The sequence below is a fragment of the Erinaceus europaeus genome, chromosome 14, assembly GCF_950295315.1.
Source record: "Erinaceus europaeus chromosome 14, mEriEur2.1, whole genome shotgun sequence".
Lineage (NCBI taxonomy): Eukaryota > Metazoa > Chordata > Mammalia > Eulipotyphla > Erinaceidae > Erinaceus > Erinaceus europaeus.
Genome location: NC_080175.1, coordinates 72,008,676 through 72,030,738, shown reverse-complemented (window position 1 = coordinate 72,030,738; position 22,063 = coordinate 72,008,676). Strand labels below are relative to the sequence as shown.

Sequence of the window (22,063 nt, the reverse complement as noted above, 5' to 3'; positions counted from 1 at the left end):
CTCACTACTCGAAGAACTTTCCCCCTGCAGGTGGGGTCCGGGGGCTCAAACCTGGGTCCTGTACATTCTGTAGATGAAGGTGTTTTTTTGTTTTTTTTTTTGGTTGTTGTTGTTTACCTTTAACCAGAGCACTGCTCAGCTCTGGTTATAGTGGTGTGGGAGGACTAAACCTGGGACTTTGGAGCCTCAGGCATGAGAGTATCTTTGCATAACTAATATGCTATCTACTTTTGCACTTGCACATTCTAACATGTGCTCAAACAGTTGTGCCACCACTAGCCCCTCCCCCCCAAGGTCTTTTTGCATAGTCATTATGCTGTCTTCCTAGCTTTCCTTTGAGATTGCAGCTACTTTTTTAAAATAGAGTTCAGTTCTTCCATGGTTTACATTTTTTAAATGTTCAAACCAAAAGTTTAACCTACCACAAATTCATCAGCGTTTTTATCTTTTTTTTTTCTCTGTAGAGCTTAAGAACTTTAGCTTTCCAGAAATACTAGTCAAGGTGTGGACAGAGAGTAGCTCTATTCTTGGAAAAAATAAATCTGTGGATACAATTAACTACTTACCGTCATCAATCTGACCTAGGATATTTATTTTTAGTACCAGAGTCTGTGTAACCTGAGTTCCTATTGGTCTGAGCTCACAGCTCATGGTCACATCTGGGAACATTGCAGGATGCACTCATTTCAGGACCAGTCTTCCTCGAGTGGCAGGGCAGGATACCCCTGTCTCCCTTTGGAGATTGAGGCTGTCCCTGCCATTGCTGCTTTACGGTGTCCCCTCTGTACTCTTCAGGAAAATGCCACAGTGCATAGTCTGCAGTTAAGTAGAGAGGAATTAAGCCCTTCCTATTTTAAGGTGACTTGCATACATTATTTCTTTGGAATTCTTGTAGAGACTTATTTCTTCTCTATCATTTATTTATTAAGTCATGTATTTGTAGTCAGTATGGGTTTGAATATTTTATATGTTGGGTTAACTCAATACTACATTATTTACTTTGATGTTCAAATTGTTCATACATTGGCTATTGGGAGTCCTTTCAATTGGACTCCATCTGTCTTGGGTACTCTCCTCTGTTAGTCTTGAGCCCTTCCTTCCTTATTTTATGATACTACAAGCATCTAAGGACTTGTCTATCTTGTGAAGCTCATTCTCCAGAACTAAAGCCAGCCACCTCTCCAAGGAGCCTTGATTCTGTTTAGTGGAGGGTGGTATTAGAAGCCAAGATCTGGGTGTTAATTAAGTGTATTCATTGCTACTGGGACTGTGGATATTAATAGTGTTTCTACACATATCTGCAATATTTATATGTATAATAATTTATATCTATGCCAAATTAATCACATAGTTAACTTAATATCAAATAAATCCCTCTAGAATATCTCCTTTGCTTATCTTTAACTGCCCACTCCAGCAGCAAGTACAGCTGATTTTGATATTTATTCTTACTTATGTGAATTTTGAGCATATGTATGAAACTTCTGGAGGAGAGTGGACTGATAATCTACAGAAAATAAATATCACACTATTTCTCTGTGTTCTTATTCTTTAAAAAAGTAAATATTTTTTAACTTTTATTATTTATTTATTTATTGGACTGAGACAGAGGAAAAATAGATAGGAGAGGGAGAGACACAACATTGCTTCAACACAGCTCTACGCACCCCCCCCCCCCCCCACCGAAGGTGGAGTCCAGAGACTTGAATTTTGGACTTTGCACAATGTAACATGTGAACTTTACTGGATGGACCACACCACCCAGCTCATTTTCTCCTTCTTCTCCTTCTCATTCTTCTTCTTATTATTTTTATGTCTTTATTGGGGGATTATGGTTTACAGTTGGCAGTAAAATACAATAGTTTGTACATGCATAACATTTCCCAGTTTTACACATAACAATTCAACCCCAAATAGGTTCTCCTTTGACATCATGTTCCATGACCCGAGCCTTCTCCCCTACCTTTTACTATGGTGCAATGCACCAACTTCAGTCCAAGTTCTGCTTAGTGTTTTTCCTTTTGTTCTTGTTTTCAATTCTTGCCTCTGAGTGAGATCACCCCATATTCACCCTTCTCTTTCTGACTTATCTCACTTAACATGATTCCTTCAAGCTCCATCCAAGATAGGGTGAAAAAGGTGAATTCACCATTTTTAATAGATGAGTTATATATATATATACATATATATACAGATAAGTGGCTGAGAAAGTTGTGATTTTATTAAAATATCATAACTTTCTCAGCCACCTATCTGTTGTTGGACATCTGGATTGCTTCCAGGTTTTGGCTATTACAAACTGTGCTGCTGTGAATATATGTGTACACAAATTTTTGGATAGGTGTGTGTTTTCTCATTCTTATCCCTGGAGCAACACAATAAAAGCTGATTGGACTAACACACACATAGAAACTCTGTTGTATATCTTAACTCTTTTTCAGCCACCAGGTTCCAGATGCTACCATGATGGCAACTGGACTCCCCAGGGCAGATGATTCCACCAATGTGTCCTGCAACCCCACCTCCCCAGAGCCCTGCCCCACTAGGGAAAAAGAGAGACAGGCTGGGAGCATGGATCAACCTGTCAATGCCCATGTTCAGCGGGGAAGCAATTACAGAAGCCAGACCTTCCACCTTCTGCACCCCATAATGTCCCTGGGTTCATGCTCCCAGAATGTTAAAGAATAGGAGAGCTATCAGGGGAGGGAATGGGATATGGAGTTCTGGTGGTGGGAACTGTACCCCTCTTATCCTATGGTCTTGTCAGTGTTTCCATTTTATAAATAAAAACTAAAAAAATAATAATTTGAAAAAATATTAATGGAGTCTTGACATATGTTCTGTTTCCTTTTCCTGGAAAAAAAAGGAATGAAGCCTTTGCTCATTGGAATTTAAGGACAAAAACAACAATGGAAAATATAAAGTGAAACTTGGACAGGTTGTGGCATATTGCACCAAGGCAAAGCACTCCAGGGAAGGAGGGAAAGGGACAGGATGAAGGGACATTGGGATCCTGTTGTCTTCCCTAGACAGCAATGAAGGGGGGGATGAGAAGTTTTGCCCATGTGTTAAACATTATACTGTAAACCATTAACCCCCAGTACAAATTTTAAAAAGAGGGATTTTGAATTTTTACCTTAAGAATTTAGAATTTCTCTAAGTATGAAGTAGCTATTGTGCTCATTTTAAATGTCAGGATGTAGTTAGTAAAGTCATTTAGATTTCTGGTCTCAACCTCTAATGAAATGTCAGCTCCTATTTCTGAAAGGTGAATCTCTCTGGAGTTCTCTATAGCTAATTAATCATAAAATATATTCCAATGCTTTCTTTATCCCAGGTTGGTTACAGATTCAATACAGTCTTTTCAGAAATCATGAACTCTGCAGAAATACAAAAAAAAGATATTTTCTCTTCAAAGATGTTTCCAAAGCAAGCATCTTTCATTCTTCTGCCAAGGTTTCCTTCTGTATATTTGATAGTTTCTGGTTTAATGTCCAAGTTTTTGATCCACTTGCAGTCGACTTTTGTGACTGGTGATATGTGGTAGTCTAATTTCATTCATTATTTCCCCTAATAAAGCAATAATATTTTTTTCCTCTGTAGTTCCACCAACAGGTGAAGAAAACAGGATTAATACAAGTAAAATCTTGCAGGAGTTATGAATTATAAAGGTAGGATTGACGTGGAAATATATCCAAAGAAATATCCCCAAAGAGTATGGATCGACCAGTCAACGCCCTCTGCAACCCACAATGACCCTGGATCCATACTCCCAGAGAGAGAATGGGAAGGCTATCAGGGGAGGGGATGGGATATGGAGATCGGGTTATGGGAATTGTGTGGAATTGTACCCCTCTTATTCTATGGTTTTGTTAATGATGTCTCCTTTCTTAAAAAAAAAAAAAGAAATATCCCCAAAACAAGGGTCCAAAAATCCATGTTCTTCTCTCACTGGCTTAGTTCCAAAAAATACATATGGCCAGTTATCTGGTCCCAAGTGTTTCAAGGATATATTAATGTCATCTTTTGACCCTGCTTTGATCATTTTCCTTTCTTGGTTTACCACTTCATATTTATTAGTTAGCTTTGAAAACTTTTGGTTTCTTATTAATCACACCATTTATTTAGCAACAACTTTGCCTCTTTAATATTTTAATGTATTTCTCACAGAACAATTTAAACTATACCTTGCTTTTTGGATCTTGACAATGCTTGGGATGTCTTCTCACTATCCAAAAGTTTTTAGGAAAGACTAGGTAATACTGTAATGAAACTCAAGCAAAGCCATCATTACTGTCTCTGGAAATAGATTTCCTGGCTTATTGGAATAAATAGCCCATCTTCGGTTTTAAACATACCAGCAGCTTTCCACAGATATTTCTTCTTAATACTTCACTGCATTTCATGCTTAGTCTCACTTCATATTTTTCTATTCCTGTTTCCCTGAATGATTTGTATTAATGCAACAGTAATGTTCAAGGTCAGAGAACAAGGCTGTAAATAGTCATTCAGAAGAGTGGGAAAACCCCAATGGTATTTCCAGGTAATGAGGTACAAGACAAATTCTACAGCTGACATTTTTACTTTTGGAAGCTCTTCAATCCTGCTATCACAGAGGGGATTCAGGAAAATTGCAATGTCACAATGTTTTCAAGTTGCAATGGAGGGTTTTGTGCATTTCAATTAAGATTCATGCTTAGCATCACTGTTTTCTTTCTTTCTTTCTCTCTTTCTTTCTTTCTCTCTCTTTCCTTCTCTCTCTCTTTTTCTTTCTTTCTCTTTATTAGCGATCTACAAGATTATAGGAAGGGTATAGGTCCACAGTACTCCTACCACCAAAGCTCTGTGCCTCCAGCCTCCCAATTAACCACCATAGTTTTCCCAAGGTTCCCAAGGTCTTAGGTATGGGTTGACTTTTTTTTTTTATTGGGGGTTAATGGTTTACAATAAGTATGGTAGTTGACACATGGGTAAAAGGGGTGAGAGTGTTTGGCATGCACCTATCATGATGAGATTAGCATCACTATTTAAATCCTGAAAGTTACTTGGGTTTGTCAGTTCCTGACTTGGCTGTTTCTATGTTTTCCTATGCTTTCATGAATAGCATCATAATGCCCATTTGTTTTGTGGACTACAGAGGACTGTATTATAAATGTTCACTTGCATGCTTAATTTCTTCTGGTCACAGCAGTAAAAAAAAGCTCAAAAGAAAACTGCTCACTCACTAGTGCTGATTTGGCGGGTTCCTGGAGTGTTCTTTGATAAAGTCCACGAATACAAATCTGTGATTTGGGGAGTTTCCCTTCATGAAGGTGAGAGCAGCTAGCAGGCTGTGGTGGAACAAAGTTTTTTCAAACAGCAGAGCTAGGCTCCCTGAGGTGACACTGCTCTCTGGTTAGCTGCAGTACCCCTGGTGCCTCCAGTTAAAAAGATTTTCCTCTTTGGAGCTCAGGCATTTAGAAAGCTGCATGAGTCCGTTACTCCAAGCGGTCTTTACCATTGAACTTCCCAGGATCGTGTAGCTGCCTTCACTGTGGTTCCCAGTAACCATTATGCTAATGAGCATCTGCCTATCATATATTCAGTAGAAAGTCCCCAGCACTAGTGCATCACTGAATACTTTCCTGATTATTCTTTTCTTTATCCTGCCTTATTTTTACTAAACATTTAGCTACAGTTTAATGCCAATTGATGGATTGTGGATAACCACAGCTTCCTTTCTTCTTCCCTCCCTCCCTTCCTTCTTTCTTAGAGATTTACAAGATTATAAGATAATAGGAGTAGTCCCACACCACTCCCACCACCAAAGTCATGTGCCCCCACCTCCCCAATAAAAACCACCCTAGTTCACTCAAAGTCTTAGCTATGGATTAACTCTATATTTATTCAAGTCCATATGTTCCAGTTCTCTATATTCCACATGAGCGGAAACATCCAGTAGTTGTCCTTCACTTCTTTAGGGACTTTGCTGAGCATAATCAACTTCAATTCCATCCATTTTGTCCCCAAAACCAAAATATTGTCTTTTTAAATTTCGGAGTAGTACTCTACTGACTATGTGTCCCATAACTTCTTTATCCAGTCTTCAGTGGATGGGCATTTAGGTTGTTTCCATATATAGGCTACTCTTCTAGTTATCCATTGCCTCTTTTATCTAAAAATATCACAGTTGTTGAATGCATATTTAACATGTGACACAGAGGGAGGGGATATATTCCTGAACTTTACAGAGAAAGGACTGTGAAAGAAGAAATATAAACCTTGAAATTGAGACTCTAGGCTTTTTCAATCCAAAGTGTAAATGGTAGCAATTCAAATTAGGCTAAACTGTACCATCAAGTATCACTTGCTCCTTTGTTGATAAAGCATTTGTTGCACACCTATGGGACATAGTTATAGTCTAGAAGTAACCTGTACTCTACTGGAGAAGATAGATACATAGCTAATAAATACATGGGTGTGATGATTGATGAAATTATTTTTGATTAAGTATAATGGGAGATCAGAGAGTCACTTGACTCTGATTGGGAAAGGGGGGAATTGCATTTGACTAGGGCTTGGGAAATCTGATTGTAGGAGTCTGATAGTTGAGGAAGGAGGTAAGCAAAGAGGAAAGACCATGAGCAAACTGTCCAAGTCAATGGTTTTTTGGAAGATATATTTTCTTTCCTCTCTTCCTTCCTTCACTCTTTCCTTCTTTTTGTTTTTCTCTTTCCTTTCTTCTCTCTCCCTTTCTATCTTCTCTTTTCTTCCTTTCTTTCTCTCATTTTCTTTCTTTTTTTGCTCTTCTTTCTTTTTTCCCTTTATTAAATAAATGAGTGAAGGAGAGAGCCAGAGGATGAGAGAGAGAGACACACACACACACACATAGAAAGAGAGGCAGAGAGGAAGAGAGAGAGAGAGAGAGAGAGATATGGGTAGAGGGAGAGAGGTGAAAGAATCATATTCAATATATTCATCCTTCTGTATCTGACTTATTTCATTTAACATGATTTCTTCAAGCTCTATCCAGGATGGGCTGAAAATGGTGAAGTCACTATTTTAATAGGTGAGTAGTATCCCATTGTGTATGTACATCACAACTTGCTCAGACACTCATTTGTTGTTGGACACCTGGCTTGCTTCCAGGTTTTGGCTATTACAAATTGTGCTGCTATAAACATAGGTATACACAAGACTTTTTGGATGGGTGTGTTGGGTTCCTTAAGATATATGCCCAAGAGAGGAATTGCAGGGTTGTAGGGTTGGTCTATTTCTATCTTTCTGAGAGTTCTCCAGACTGCTCTCCACAGAGGCTGGACCAGTTTACATTCCCACCAGCAGTGCAGGAGAGTTCCTTTGACCCCACAACCTCTCCAGCATTTGCTGCTGATACCTTTTCTGATGTATGACATTCTCACAGGAGTGAAGTGATATCGCATTGTTGTCTTGGACTTGGAGTGGTTTTTCATGTGTTTCTTGGCCTTTTGGATCTCTTCTGTGGTGAATATTCTATCCATGTCCTCTCCCCATTTCTGGATGGGGCCATTTGTTTCCTTGTTGTTGAGTTTGGCAAGCTCTTTATATATTTTGATTATTTAACTCTTATCTGATGTATGGCATGTAAAGATCTTCTCCCATTCTATGAGGGGTCTCTTGGTTTGGGTAGTGGTTTCTTTCTTTTTTTTTTTTTTAGTTTTTTTTTTTTAACTTAAATGCCTTCGAGGTACAATTTTAGTTATTTATTATTATTATTATTTTATTTAAGAAAAGAGACATTAACAAAACCATAGGATAGGAGGGGTACAACTCCACACAATTCGCACAATCCGATCTCCATATCCCATCCCCTCCCCTGATAGCTTTCCCATTCTCTATCCCTCTGGGAGTATGGACCCAGGGTCGGTGTGGGTTGCAGAAGGTGGAAGGTCTGGCTTCTGTAATTGCTTCCCTGCTGAACATGGGCGCTGACTGGTCGGTCCATACTCCCAGTCTGCCTCTCTCTTTCCCTAGTAGGGTGGGGCTCTGGGGAAGCTGAGCTCCAGGACACATTGGTGGGGTCGTCAGTACAGGGAAGTCTGGTCGGCATCATGCTGGCATTCGGAACCTGGTGGCTGAAGAGAGAGTTAACATACAAAGCCAAACAAATTGGTGAGCAATCATGGACCTAAAGGCTGGAATAGTACAGATGAAGTGTTGGGGGGTACTCACTGCAGACTCTTGTGTACTTCTGCTTTCAGGTATATATTTTTCCCTGGTTTATGGACACGTGTGAACATATGTTCTATCTCAGGGGACCTGGTCTATATCTAGGTTTGAGGGCTTTATTGGGGAATGGACTACCTGGAATGGAATTAGAGAATACTATGAAAGGAAAGGGCTCACCCGAGTGATGAAGCTGAAGGTTTGTCATTCCATACCTGAAGTCTCTGGACACAGTCTGAAGTGAAGCATGCTGAGGTGGCACTCATTGTGTTGATTAGGTTGTGATCAGCAGATGTAATATTATTTGATATGGATTGAGAGAAGCATGCAGGAAAGTGGGACCCACCCTAAGGTTCCAGGACTGGGGGAAATATAGGCTCTCTAGTGGAAATGTGAGGTTCCTGCTGTCTTAGGGTTCAAGAAGACAATGGATAGTTATTGTTATCATCACATTATTTGGTAAATGGGTTAACTTTGAAAAGTCCCTTTGTTAGGGTTTGCTGTATAATACCCAGCATCTTGTATATAGCTGTGCCAACGGTAGCTTCTGTTCTACCTAGTCTTGACTTTTGAGAGAGTCAACATATCAAAGACTTAGCCTATGTATTAAAACGCCTCAGTCTGTGTTTTAAAAAGTTTGAGACATATGATCAATTTTTCCCCTCTCATATTAATTAAATAGTAGTTTATAAGACTACACTTTAATAGGAGTGTACATAAACACCATTCCCACCACCAGAAGACTGTGTTTCATCCCCCCCCTCACCCCCACTGACCCAGGAAGCTGAATGTCCACCCTCCCCCTCACCACAAGGCTTTTACTTTGGTGCCCTACTCTCGATTTAATCAGATCCTGCTTTAGTTCCCCTTTTTGTTCTTCTTTCTCAACTTCTGTTGATGAGTGGGATCATCCCATACTCATCATTGTCTTTCTGACTTAGCTCACTTAACATAATTCCTTCTAGCTCTGTCCAAGATGGGTCAGATAAGGTGGGTTCATTGTTCTTAATAGCTGCATAGTAGGTAGTGGTTTCTTTTACTGTGCAGAAGAATTTGATGTAGTCCCATAGGTTTATACTTGCCTTAGTCTTCTTTGTAATTGGATTCATTTGATTGAAAATGTCTTTAAAATTTATGCAGAAAAGAGTTCTGCCAATATTTTCCTCTAAGTATCTGATAATTTTTGGTCTAACATCCAAGTCTGTGATCCACTTGGAATTTACTTTTGTGTTTGGTGAAATACAGTAGTTCAGTTTCATTCTTCTGCATGTTTCAACTCAGTTTTTCCATCACCATTTGTTGAGGAGACTCACTTTCCCCCATTTAATAGTCTAGGCATCTTTTCAATGATTAGATGTCTATAGGTGTGAGGGCTTACTTCTGGGCTTTCAATTGTTTTTGCACTGGTTAGTGTGTCTATTAATGTTCCAGTACCGAGCAGTTTTTATGACAATGGCCCTATAATACAATTTGAGATCTGGGAGTACGATGCCGCCAGTTCTGTCCTTTCTTCTCAAGATTGTTCTAGCAATTCTAGGTCGTCTCTGTTTCTAAACATTTGTAGCATTTGTTCTATTCCCCTAAAAATGTGGTTGGGATCTTGATGGGGATAGCATTAAATTTGTAGATGGCTCTGGGTAGTATATTCATTTTGATGATGTTAATTCTTCCAACCCATGAACATGGAATATTTTTCCATTTATTTGTGTCTTTTTCAGTTTCCTTGAGTTGTGACTCACTATTTTCAGTATGCAAGTCTTTCACTTCTTTGGTTAGGTTTATTCCTAGATATTCTATTATTTCTGTTGCTATAGTAAAATGAACTGATTTCTGGATTTCAACTTCTTCTAACTTAGTGTTTGCATAGAGGAATGCCGCTGACTTTTGAATGTTAATTTTATAGCCTGAGACATTATTGTATTGCCTGATGATTTCCAAAAGCTTCCTGCTGGATTCTGTAGGTTTTTCTATGTATATTATCATATCATCTGCAAATAGGGGAAGTTTGACTTTTTCTCTTCCAGTCTGTTGATTGAGAGACTCAGGTGGCATTATAGTGTGACCCTGTTGGCCTATGACATGCCTTGTTTCCTGTCTGGGGGATCATCTGTGGCACCCTGGCAATCTTACATGTGGGGGCCTTGAGGTGGGAAAGAGAATTCTGGAAATGACCTATATACTTGATCTTCCCCTGTCACCTGTGTGCCATCTCCTTAAACATAACTGGAAAGGTGAACTGATGACTCCTTTTGTTATCTGAATGTCTGGAGCCATCACCACACACCCCATGGCTCCCACATTCCTGTTTGGGAGTTTCTCCTTATTTTGGCAGAAATGGATGTTTTCTATATCATTTGATCCTCCAAGGGGTGATCTTTCTTTGGGCTTTAACAAGTAGGAATGAGAAGATAACTGCCCTGTCCACCATGCACCATCATCAAAATGAGACTCTCACTGAACTTACATGCCTGAGGTTGCATGTTCAAATCTCAGCACCACGTATACCAGAGGTGTTGCTCTGGCTCCTTTCTCTCTTTCCTGTGTTGTGTGAAACACACACTCTTTCATATGTATAAGTGAAATAAAAATCTTTAAATGATGAAAAAAATTAGACTCTCTATATTGTATATCCTAATATACAGCAGAGGACACTGTGAATTCCAGTTCTTGTAGGTGAATAGCCAGAAATCCCATACTGTTATTTCTTAGGGTGAATGAAAAAGACTCAAATTGTCCAGCGGGGATCTCATTCTACTGAATTTCTCTTCCAAACTTAAGACTCTGTATGATTATGCTCTATACACATTGTATATAGTCATTGTAAAGAGCCTATAAAGTAGGTGTCATTGAAGATCAGGCTGTGTAGTTAGCTGGACCACTTGGTAAGAGAAAGAGTTGAGATTTGAGTGGAATTTACTCTGAATGCTTGAATTTTTCTATTGAGCAACTGAGCAGCCAACTCTTGTTCACTGTTGGCAGGATTATGGCATTCTTCTACAGAAAGAAGAACGTGTTGGCACATGGCTGACATGATGCCCGGGCAGGCAAGCAGAGGTGCACTGCATTCGCAGTGCCCAGGCCATCTGGTCGACACTATGGGCATATGATTCACCATAGCAGATCACACCTGCCCTTTCCCATTGTTTTTCTCATAGGAACATGGTGATAAAAAGCTTCCTTTTTAAAGCGTCTGTGAAATCAGTGGAAGTGTGGTGCTTATAAAGATACTCTGCTTCATCAGTCTGCTGCTGCAGCCTTTGAGTGCTCTGGCCCTGAAGACCACATTTATTTTAATGGCCTGAAGGAAAGAAGCTTTTAAGATCAAATGAGACACCTGAAAGCAAATCTGGCTTCTTAGTCCCATGGGGAGGAAAAATAGCTTTTACATTTTGATTTAAATTTTGAGAAATGTTTGCCTCTTCTGACTCCAGGGAGAAGAAATAGATTAATATTAGAATCTTGCCTGGAAACATAGCTGCTTATCAGCAGGTTAGCTTACTCTGTGGTGGAGTGTGGCGCTGTCTAGTGAAGTCAAAGTTGAGAGGATTTGTGTTCCCATCATGCCTATACATACTGCTCACAAACTGGGTAACCTTAGAAACTGACTTCCCTGAGCTTGTTTTCTTTGAGTCTATTTGCTTTGTAGTCCATATTATAAGTGTGAAACAGGTTCAGAGAAGTAGGTTCACTTTTCGAAGGCCACACAATGTGTGAGAGTTACACACACACACACACACACACACACACACACACACACACACACACACACACACACACACACACAGTTGGGGTAGCCGTATACATTCCTTTCAGGACTACATTAAGAATTTAGAGTCAATACACTCTTTAGTCTTGTCACTTTGTTTATAGCAGGCTGTCAGTTCCTCTGAAGCTGAGGACAAGTACTGTAGGTCTAGTCTCACAAGTACTGTAGGTCTAGTTTGTGCATGACCTTTGATAAGTCATCTTGTTTCTTAAGGAACTCATTTTTTAAAAAAGTTATCAGTGATTTAGTAATGATTTATAAAATTATGAGATAATAGGGGTATAATTCCACAACATTACCACCACCAGAGTTCTGGGTCCCCATATCCCTCCAGTGGAAATTGGAATAATTCTCCCCAGGTCACATGCTGTCTGTCTGTCTGTCTATCTATCTATCTAATCTATCTTTTTTTTGCCAATTTTTAATTATTTCTACTGCCCTGTCTTCACTGCCTTTCTAAGTCACACCTATACTAATAACTACTTCTGACTGTCAAAGACTTCAACCTTAATTGAAAAGAATGAAGAACTTGGGCCAAATTTAAAAAAGAAATTTGTGATTTGATATTGATTTACAAAATTATAAGATAACAGGGGTATTATTCCACATCTTTCTCACCACCAGAGTTTTGTGTCTCCATTTTCTCCCTTGGAAATTGCACTAGTTCTCTCAAGATCACAATTATGGATTGACTATTATTTCTATATCTATCTATCTATCTTTCTATCTATCTATCTAACCATCCATTTTTTTCCTATGCCCCTTCCTTCTCTTCTTTTCTAGCCACACCTTCCTGCCCCCGACCCCCTTTTGTTTCCACTTCTCTCTCCAGGTCCTCTGGACTTAGAGATCAGAGCCCTCCAGGCAGCTTCTGCTAACCTTTACCCCACTGGGATTGTGGACCAAAATTCTTTATGGAGTGCAGAAGGTGGAAGGCTGACTTCTGTAACTGCTTCTCCACTAGACATGGGCGTTGGCAGGTTGATCCATACTCCCAGCCTATTTCTAGCTTTCCCTAGTGTGGTAGGACTTTGGAGAGGTGAGGTTCCAGGACATAGTGGTGAGGTCGTCTGCCTAGGGAGTTTAGGATGAAACCATAGTTTCATCTGCAACTTGGTGGCTGAAATATAGTGAGATGTAAAGCAGGACAAAATATTTAATGAACAGGAACCATAAAGTAGGAATTGAGCAGATGGTAATAGGAATTTTAGGGTGGATAGAAACTAGGGAGTCTATTTTAGGTATGTTCCTAGGGACCCATGACTGGTAATTTTTGCTGGAGCTCAATAGCTAACCTGCAGGTGAACTAAAAATATTGTCTAGGAAGATGGTGTCAGAGTTGAGAATAGGACTAGAAAACTGGATCAGGGCAGAAAGTAGCTCCCAGGGGGGTTGGGCGGTTTGCACAGTGGGTGCAAAGCGCAGGGACTGGCGTAAGGATCCCGGTTCCAGCCCCTGGCTTCCCACCTGCAGGGGGGGTCACTTCACAAACAATGAAGCAGGTCTGCAGGTGTCTAGCTTTCTCTCCCCCTCTCTGTCTTCCCCTCCTCTCTCCATTTCTCTCTGTCCTATCCAACAACGAACAACATCAACAATGGCAATAATAATAACCACAACGAGGCTACAACAACAAGGGCAATAATAATAACCACAATGAGGCTACAACAACAAGGGCAACAAAAGGGGGAAAAATGGCCTCTAGAGCGGTGGATTCATGGTGCAGGCACCGAGCCCAGCAATAACCCTGGTGGAAAAAAAAAAAGAAATTTGGAAAATATATATATATATAAAAAAGAAAGTACCTCCCAAACTTGAAGAAAATATATAAATACAATTAGCTATTTACCATGTCCATCTGACCTGGGGCCCATATCTATTCATATTTAGCACAGGAGCCTGTATAACCTCTGAGTCCCTATCAGTCTGTGTTCACAGTCCATGGTCACAGTTGGGTACATTCTAGGCTGCACTCATTACAGGACCAGTCTTCCTCGAGTGGCAGTGTAGGATGACCCAGACTCCCTTTGGAGAGTGGGGTAATCCTCACCACTGCTAATTCATAGTGAGGGTATGGTCCTGAAGAAGCCCGCAAGAGGGCTTATAATGACATTCCTGATAGAAGTAACCAGTGCTGACCAGACTTACCAGGACAGACAATCCCACCAATGTGTCCTGGAGCTCCACTTCCCTAGAGCCCCACCCTACTAGGGAAAGAGAGAGGCATGCTGGGAGTATGGATTGACTTGTCAATGCCCATGTTGAGTGGGGAAGCAATTACAGAAGCCAGAGCTTCCACCTTCTGCATCCCACAATGACCTTGGGTCCATACTCCTAGAGGGTTAAAGAATAGGAAAGCTATCTAGGGAGGGGATGGGATACAGAGGTCTGATGGTGGGAATTGTGTGATTGTGTGGGGTTGTGCCCCTCTTATCCTATGATTTTGTCAGTGTTTCCTTTTTATAAATAAAAAAAAATGAAAAAAAGAAGTAACCAGTGATGATGGAGAGAGTGATCTATTAGAGGTCTAGGCCCATTGAATCTATGGGGAAATTAAAAAATTTCCTTACTAGATCCCCATGTGATTGGGTGGCCTGGAAGTGACCAAAAAGGCCATCAACAAAAGGACTTTTCAAAGTTAACCCAATTACCAAATAATGTGATGATAACATTAACTATCGATTGTCTTTTTGAACCCTAAGACAGCAGGAACCTCACATCTCCACTATGGAGCCTCTACTTCCCCCAGTCCTGGAACCCTTGGATAGGGCCCACTTTCCCGTATGCCTCTCCCAATCCATATCAAATAATATTGCATCTGCCGATCACAACCTAACCAACACAACGACTGCCACCTCAACATGCTTCACTTCAGACTGTGTCCAGAGACTTCACGTGTGGAATGACAACCCTTCAACTTCATTACTCGGGTGAGACCTTTCCTTTCATAGTATACTCTAATTTCATCTCAGGTGGTTCACTTTCTAACAGTCCCAAAACCTAGATATACACCAGTTTCTGTGAGAGAGAGCATATGTTCACACGTATCCGTAAACTACTGCAAAATATATGCCTGAAAGCAGAAGTGCACTAGAGTTTGCAGTGAGTACCCCCCTAACACTTCCTCTCCTCTATTCCAAGCTTTGGGTCCATGATTGCTCAACAATTTGTTTGGCTTCATATGTTAACTCTCTTTTCAGTCACCAGGTTCCAGATGCCATCAGGATGCCGGCCAGGCTTCCCTAGACTGAAGACCCCACCAATGTGTCCTGGAGCTCTGCTTCCCCAGAGACCCACTCTACTAGGGAAAGAGAGAGGCAGACTGGGAGTATGGACTGACCAGTCAACGCCCATGTTCAGCAGGGAAGCAATTATAGAAGTCAGACCTTCTACCTTCTGCAACCCAAAACGACCATGGGTCCATGCTCCCAGAGGGATAGAGAATGGGAAAGCTATCAGGGGAGGGGGTGGGATATGGAGATTGGGTGGTGGGAATTGTGTGGAATTGTACCCCTCCTACTCTATGGTTTTGTTAATTAATCCTTTCTTAAATAAAAAAAATAATAAAAAAAAAGAGCTAGTCTCTTGCCTTTTCTAGATTTTGCAGTCTTTTCTTTACCTGACAAGCTTAGACTTTCTTCCAGTTGTTAAAGCATTGAGTGTCATTTATTGTATCCAAACTAGTGTTCGGTTTATAGAGTCTGGTCTCAAGTTAGAGAGGAAATACACCTAGGATTTTAGTGAGGTCTAAGCTAACTTTGAGTTTTACTACATTTACTTGCTTGGTAATTCTAATAAAGGTTGTCATAGAGACAATAATAATTGACCTTTAGTTGATAAATATTTTTTTGCTAGTCTATCTCTTGATCAACTGTATACAGTGCTTTTTTCCTAAAGAGTATAAGGGAGTGATAATCATGCTGATGCTGTCAAAAGAGTTTAAGAGATGTACCTTAGTTTCTTTTGTGTAATCAGTTGAGTAGATAAAGTGATTGAAGTGAAGTAGGGGTTAGGAGAGGAAGGTGTCTAAGTCTAAGTAATAAATATTTGATTAGAAAATGTATGGTGCCTTCTTTAGACTTTCCCACTAGATTGCTTAGCTAAATAGTTCTAAACCTAATCACAATGGACTATTAAGCAATTTTATTTTGAGATATATGGTTGCCCTTAACTTATGAATATGTGTATACAGGTACCCAGTCCTCTAGGCAATAGCCTATATCTAATAACTGTACCTTTGCTAAAGAAAGTACCATCTAAAGTAGAACTAGGTTGTCCCATGTGTCTCACAGGATTATTGGGATTGGAAGGCTTACATCTCTGCTTTGGCACCTCTGGATAAATTCTAGAGCAGAAAGATAGTAGTGGCATGATGTGTCATGGTGGCACTGGCTGCACTGATTTAGTTAAGGTCAATGGAGGCAATATAACAGGGTAAGGGATCGAGAAGAGCAGCATCAAGAAATATAAGCAAAGTCCCAGAGGTTCCAGGACTGGGGGAAATATGGATTTTAAAGAAAATGGGGAAAGTTTCTTATAGCCTTGGGATTAAAAAAAAAGGCAATAGATAGTCATTATTATAACCAAGTTAGTTGGAAGCTTATGCTTCTTTGAAAATCCCGTGGTTGGGATTTACCTTACTATACTTACATGGCTAATTGCTCTTACTCTTCTCTTTCTCTTCCTTCTTTACTATTATTTCAAATCAAATAACCATCTGATTTAGCTAACTCTTTATTATGTGTCAGAATAGCCTTAAACTTGGCTGTAAATAATTCTCTTCAGCATATTACTTTCTCTCTGCACTTCACAGTAATACAACATCTTGAAAAACTACCTGGTTATTTTAAGAATAGTGTTCTAGTAATTGAGAACTACCTAGTAAGGGTTAGAGAAATCACAGGTACTCCATATAGCTTTACTTCTTTTGGAGAAAAAAATATGCATTTAGAAAATTTCCAGTGAACTACCATAGATAAAAATTAGAGTGATATTTAGTTTTCCATTGAAGTAAGCCTTGACTATTACTGTGAAATTCCCAAACTAAGCACAGATGGTGTTATTTTAAAATCCATACAGACCTTTGTTGTCATTACGAAGGACTACTAAGCATTTGACAAAGCATCTGTGGTCCCAATGTTAGAGAATGTCCAATGGGAGAGATAAAAGATTTGCATGGACTATTAGCACTTAGGAAATTGAACAAATATTTAGAGAGAAAAAATGTTGACTAGTGATACCAAGAAGAGCTCTAATTCTCTCAAAAGAGACACAAGAGATATAAGATCAAATAACAGACTAGAATTTGATGTTAAATAATTTCTATTCCCATGTACTGAATAACTATTTTGAGCATCCGCTATGTTCCTGACACCATCCTAGCACCCGAGGGGACACAAAGAGGGATAAGACAGAATATTTACCTTTGTAGTTGGAAGAACAAGGGATAACAACCCCTTTCCCCTCTATTTTGACTCAATTGAAAATAAGAAACAGGGGACTGGGCGGTGGTGCACCCAGTGAGCACACACATTACCAGGTGCAAGACTCAGGTTCAAGTCCCTGGTCCCCTCCTGCAGGGGGGATGTTTCACAAATGGTGAAGCAGTGCTGGAAGTGTCTCTCTTTCTCTCTCCTTCTCCATCTCCCCATCTCAATTTCTCCCTGTCCTATCCATAAATAAATAAATAAGTAAATGAAAATAAGGCACATATCATCTGACAATCAAAACAGTAACTTTAGGGGAGACAGCACAATAGTTTATACGATAGACTTTCATATCTGAAGCCAGAGTTCCTGTCATCAATTCTAGATACCACCATCAGCTAGAGGTGATCAGTGGTCTAATTAAAAGAATATTTGAAAAATAATAGCCTTACTAGAAAGTTGGCTTGAAAAATATGGACAAATGAACTTAATAATAGTATTCTTTGTAAGTACAGACCTTTGCAGTGATCACTGTCAGAAGAGTTTGGGTTTGCTGAGAAATTTATATAGTTGAAAATATTGCTTCTCTTGTCTTTTGAGTCAGTATTGCTGGTTTTTTAAGTGATTCATCTCCCATAAAATTCAAAGAACCTACTAATCAGACAGCCCATTTCTCCTTTATTGTGAAAATAAGTAATAAGTAATGTGGAAGAAGAACTGGAGAATTAACATCACTGGAAGTAGACTAAATCTTTTTTTTTTTTTTTAAGGCAAGGAAATAAAGATCTCTACATAATATTTGACATCTACCTCCCACTTTCCATGATCTTAATGACAAATGGAAGTCTGTAAATTCCCTCCAGCTGAAAAAGTCACAGGGGAATTCCTGCTCCAGTCTTTGCACTGTCATTCTTTTGGTACTTGACTATTATTTCCTTTTGGATATCTTCCTGGGAACAAACAGAAAATTCACCTTTGTTCTTACATGACCTTTGAAAAAGGTTAGAAAATAGTACCTTATACTAAACCGTGTTTCCTATTTTTGCATCTCGTTTTAAAATTTCAATCTTTAATGTCACTCAACATCAGAAACTGTGAAGGAATATCTAAGTAACTAAGTCGACATAAGAGAGATGTCTCCAGAATGGATGTAATTCTTTTCTCATTACTAAGTTCCTGGGGAAAAAAATGAAAGTGGAAAAATGAAATACCTTGGGCTTTTTTTTTTTTTTCTTTTGTTCCTCCAGGGTTATTGCCTTTTGAGTCAGTATTGCTAGTTTTTTAAGTGATTCATCTCCCATAAAATTCATAGAACCTACTAATCAGACAGCCCATTTCTCCTTTATTGCCTGTACTAGGAATCCACTGCTCCTGGACGCCATTTCCCTCCCATTTTCGTTGCCCTTGTTATTATTATTACTGCCATTGTTGCTGATAAGACAGAGAGAAATGGAGAGAGGAGGGGAAGACAGAGAGGGGGAAAAACAAACACCTGCAGACCTGCTTCACCGCTTTTGAGGCGACCGCCCCCCCCCCCTGCAGGTGGGGAGCCGGGGGTTCAAACCAGGATCCTTGTGCCAGCCCTTGCTCTTCGCACCACGTACGTTTAAACCGCTGCGCTACCGCTGGACTCCCCAGAATTTCTTCTGTATATGTTTACTCTTCAGTGAATTGTAATTTTATTATAAGCACAAAGTGGGGGTGGGTCAGGCGGTAGCTAGCGCAGCGGGTTAAGCACACATGGTGCAAAGTGCAAGGGCCCACACAAGGATCCCAGTTTGGACCTCAGGCTCCCCCCCTGCAGGGGGCGGGGATCACCTTACAAGCGGTGAAGCAGGTCTGCAGTTGTCTTTCTCTCCCCCTCTCTGTCTTCCCCTCCTCTCTTCATTTCTCTCTGTCCTATCTAACAACAACAACATAAATAACAACAACAATAAAAAAGGGCAAAAAGGGAAAATAAATATCAAAAAAATAAATAAAAATATTAAAAAAACAAAAACAGAGGAAATTCTGTTGTTAGCAGTGTAAAGTTTAGAACTTGATATGCAAAGAAGTGTTTTAGAGACTTACATTCTCTTGATTGTAAAAATACCATTTCATCTTCATGATGTATGAAGTCACTGACAAAAGCCAGTTTCTGACTTTTGTCATCAATAGGACAGAAGTTAGTCTTATCAATAGTTATTTAGAAATTTCAATGTGCAAAGCTATATGAATAATACAGAGGTGAGGGAAGAGGCAGAAGTTTTTCCTCAGAGCTTCACAATCAACTAATCTATGCCAAATGAAATAGTAGATTGTTACACAAGGTCTCTCTGCTTGGTCCATCTGAATCACAAACACATTTTCTCTTAGTTCCAGTAAAAGATTTATTTTCTATCTTCTTAGAAGACTTTTAAAAATCAACCTAAGCAATAATTCTGTGGTCAGCATTTTGCTTGTTTTCTGGAAAGAGATGTTTAGTTCTTTTGCAAAGTTCTCACAATACTCTTTTCTACCTGTATTATTGCATATGCTTTCTTGTTTTGGAGTAAGAAGACTTTTTTTTTTTTCTTTCTCATTTGTTCATTATTCTATGATGATGGATTATAAGAATGGTTTTGATTCTTTCCCATTCCCTCCATCTCTGCCATCTTACTGTATGATTTTATTTTATTTATTTTAATGACATATGCAACACACACACACACACACCCCACACACACCAAAGTACTGCTGAGCTCTGGTTTATTGTAGTGCTAGGGATTGAACCTGGGACCTCAGAGCTACAGGCATAAAAATCTTTTATATGAAACATTATGCTTCATCCCCATCCTTACTGTATGACTTTAAGTAACTTCTCACTGAAAGGCAGAACATATTGTCTTGATCTTTGATTTTTAATTTAGCCTTGTGACTTGCTTTGGCCAGGAAGATGCTAGTATTCCTGACACAGAGTTTGGAAAAAGTACCTGAGTATTTCTTGTTGTGCTTTCTAGACATCTTTTATTACCTTTGAGATTTGTCTGGTTTAGTTCTTTGGAGGATGAGAGATGAGTGGTGCCTACCAATTTGTCCCAGCTAAACCAGTCAAAGCCAGCTTAGTTAAACACAGAACAACTACTTTATATACAACCAGACTGTATTACAATCCATAGGCTTAATGCTCTAAAAAACATATTTCTATTGCTTTATGTTATTGGGTTTTCATGACTGGATGTCAGGTAGCATTTTGTGGAAATAAATAACTGACAACCCATCTATATCCTCCATTAGATTGTAAGCTTTTTGAAAATAGGGATTATATTACCTTCACTCTTTTTCTTCCTAAATCTCCAGCACAAGGCCAATATATTTATTTACCGAATGAAAGATAGTGGCAAATGATTACCAAGATCACTCTAAAGTTGATTGTTTGACTTGTAAGTATATAACATAATGTTTTTAATGGTTGCAGCATATTTTTCTAATGCTTTTCTTATATACCTTATATTAAAACTTGAAGAATAGATATCTAGGAAATCATAACGCAAGAGGAAACAACTTGAAAGTGAAACAAAAAATGTCACTTTTAATGAGCTAGCAGACAAGCTGAAATAAATAATCCACTGATTCTAGTTGTCACCTTTTGTGTAGTTATCAACTGTGATCAGAAAAGAATATTTCCAGCTATCATTTCATCCTATCCAACAAAATGCTATTTTATAACACTGAGATGGTTGTGCCTATTTTTGTGTAAGTCAAACTATTTATTCAATACTTTGACTTGTATACATTTTAATAAATAAAAGAACTGACAGTTAAAGAAGTGTTTTAATGTTTGTCTGCTGGTCTCCAAATTGGTGAGATAGTCCAAATTGCTGAACATTTGGCTTTTGGAGAAATTGTTAATTTTGGATAGAAGCTAGACCCCGGTAGGGTGTTCACTGGAAGATGTGAGAGCATTATGGGTATGTAGTGACCCAGAAGTTGGTGATTCTTTGTAGTCTTCCTTGAGAATTCACAAACTTCACTCAGTGACTGACCTATCCTTTGTGCATGTCCATATAAAAACATGAATATGACAGGTTTGGGCAGAATAATCAACAAATATTTGCCCCACTGTGCAGTTTCCTTTCACTTAGCAAACACTGAATAAGCACTATTAAATTGAGATACATAGAGAACCTCTTGGAGGTTGGGAAAAAGAGAAACATACTATTTTTGATTAACATAAGACATATAGATTAGAAAAAAATGACTTCAGTACTTTTTAAAAAATATTATTTATTTATCTTCATCAGATCAAAAGTAGAGCAAATTGGATAGCCACCTCAGCAGAAATCATCAAACCCTTGAAAACTTATTTGGAAGACTATACTTTTAGGGATCATTTCTATAGTTCTTTACTAGAAAACTTATTTGGAAAAAAAAATGGTGGTCCAGGAGATGGCATAGTGGATAAAGCACAGGACATTCTGTAGAGGATTTCTAGTCATATGCACAATACATTTAATTCTTGATTTAAGTTGTAAGAAAATCAATAAGGGGTCAGAAAAGTGTATTCATAAAGAAGAGTGACACTTGCTGTGAAAGTGTGATTCTTTCCCATAATGACACAGGTATATTGCTGGGCTTGCATGGGGGTGTCTCTTCCCTGGGTGCGTACTCTCTGGGTTGGAAATAACTCTACCAGACTCAGCCTGGGCTGCTACTCAGTCAGCGACGCGGG

General features: G+C 39.2%; 1 pseudogene; it reads left to right on the top strand.

Annotated features, from left to right (window-relative positions):
* Positions 1-21,702: 21,702 nt before the first annotated feature.
* On the top strand, positions 21,703-21,793 carry LOC132532952 (small nucleolar RNA U3; annotated as a pseudogene).
* Positions 21,794-22,063: the final 270 nt, after the last annotated feature.